The sequence below is a fragment of the Pinus tabuliformis genome, chromosome 7 (assembly GCF_031772625.1).
Source record: "Pinus tabuliformis cultivar Carrire ecotype Pingquan chromosome 7, CPIR1, whole genome shotgun sequence".
In the NCBI taxonomy this organism is placed as follows: domain Eukaryota; kingdom Viridiplantae; phylum Streptophyta; class Pinopsida; order Pinales; family Pinaceae; genus Pinus; species Pinus tabuliformis.
The window spans coordinates 927,870,009-927,872,542 of NC_142293.1; positions in this window are offsets into that span (position 1 = coordinate 927,870,009).

A 2,534-nucleotide genomic window follows, 5' to 3' on the forward strand; every position below is an offset into this window, starting at 1 on the left:
CTTAAAGGAGTATGACAAGAAAATAATTCAGCATACCATCCCAATTAAACTGGATCAAAAGCCCTTTAGAAAAAAGCTAAGAAGAATTAACTCGGGGTTGTTTCCATCCATAGAGAAAAAAATTAACAGAGTTTTCAAGGTGGGCATCATTGTTCCCATCAGATTTTCTGATTGGATATCAAATCTAGTCCCAACAAGAAAGAAGACCGGAGAAATTAGGCTCTGCGTAGACTTCAAAAACTTAAATAAAGTATCTCTGAAAGATAATTATCCGCTTCCCAAAATGGACCATATCCTTCAGAGAGTTGTTGGTGCTTCCCAGATGTCACTACTGGATGGCTATTCCGGTTACAATCAGATTTTAGTGCATGAGGATGATCAGGACAAGACAACGTTCACCACACCTTGGGGCACATTCAAATATGCAAAAATGCCATTTGGTCTCAAAAATGTAGGGGCCACTTTTTAGCATGCTATGGATATAGCCTTTGCCAATGAAAAAGATGTTTTTTTGGTTGTGTATTTAGATGATGTAATGATATTTTCACATTTAGATTATGAGCATTTGCATCATTTAAGAGTTATTTTCTAGAGATGTAGAAAGTTTGGGATCTCTCTCAATTCGAAGAAAATTTTGTTTGCTATGGAGGAAGGCAAACTTCTCGGCCACATCATCTCAAAGGATGACATCTAAATAGACCCTTCACGGGTAGAAGCTATTCAACAAATTGATTTCCCTCACAGCAAGAAAGAAATCCAAGCATTCAATGGTAAGATGAATTTCTTACGCAGATTTATTCCTAATTTGGCTGAACATCTTAGAGAGATGACAAATATGTTGAAAAAAGAGAATGATGTAAAGTGGTCCGAAGAAGCCTGCAAGTCCTTTCATGCAATAAAGCTTGCCCTCGCCACTGCTCTTGTTTTAATCAGTCCCAATTACTCCAATGATTTCATTATATTCCCTTTTGCTTCTAAACATACCATGGCAATAGTATTAATGCAAAAAAGAGATAAAACCAAGTTGCCAATAGAATTTTTCAGTCGCAATATTAGGGATGCAGCCCTTAAGTACAACATCATTAAGAAACAGGCCTTGGATTTGGTAAAGGCGGTGAAAGATTTCAGAGTTTACATTTTGCATTCGCATACTCTTACTAATGTACCTAATGCAGCAGTAAAAGAAGTTCTTGTGCAGAATGGCCAGAAAAGGTGGAAGAGGTAGATGGATAGCAGCATTATTAGAATATGATCTTGAGATCAAGCCTACCAAGCTGATCAAGGGTCAAGGTTTAGCCAAACTCATGGTGGAGCCAAATATCCATGCTCTAGATATCAACCTTGTAGCAACATTGCCCGACAACCAAGAAGAAGTAGATCTCATTCAGATATTTGATATCTTTCTATCATTTCCATGATATTCCAATATTATTTATGTTTTGTAACATCTAAATCCCACTCCAGGCATGTCTAAGGCTAAGAGCAGTTCATTGAAGCTGAAGTCTTCTAAATATTTCATTATGGACAACACACTTTATTGGAAGGATCCTGGAGGTGTGTTGTTGAACTGTTTGACCGAAGATGAGTCTAAAGAAGTAATAAATGACTTCCACAAAGGAGATTGTGGGGGCCACTTGTACTGGAATACCACGGCCAACAAAGTACTGAGAGCGGGTTACTATTGGCCCACACCTTTTGTAGATACCTATAAGGCAGTGATGGGTTGTCATGAGTGTCAAGTTTTCCAAGGTAAAAGAAAACTTCTTCCTTTGCCTCTACAACCTATATCAGTTCATGCACCTTTTCAACAATGGGACCTAGATTTCATAGGCGAGATTAACCCATCATCATCTGCACAACACAAGTGGATATTGACAGCTACATACTACTTTAATAAGTGGATCGAAGCGATTCCAACCATGCAAGCAACAGATTCAGTTATCATTCAATTTTTCGAAACTAATATCTTGTCCCGTTTTGGTTTTCCTAATAATATCATCACAGACAAGGCGGCAACATTCAAGTCTAAAAAGATAACTAAGTTTTGTGACAAATACAACATTAAGTTGGGACATTCTACAACATACTATCCACAAGGGAATGGTCTGGTGGAATCCTCCAATAAATCCTTAATCAACATCATCAAGAAAATGTTGGAGGACAACAAAAATAATTGGCAGAAAAAGATGATCAATGCATTGTGGGCAGATCAGGTGAGTAGTAATAAATCTCTTGGACTTTATCCTTTTCAAATTGTGTATGGAGTAGATATTGTTTTTCCTTCATCATTAGCAGTCCCGGTCATGAAATTGTTACAAGAAGTGGGAAGTGAAGAGAATGATATACAACGTTGGATCAATCAAATGATTCACCTACAACAGACACGGGATGAGGTATTTCAGAACACCTCTAAGCTCCATGAGAGGATAAAGAAAATCTATGACCGGAAAACAAAGGAGGATGATTTCAAAATTGGAGATGTGGTGCTTCGTTGGGATGCCAGAAACGAAGACAAGGGTAAGCATGGTAAATTT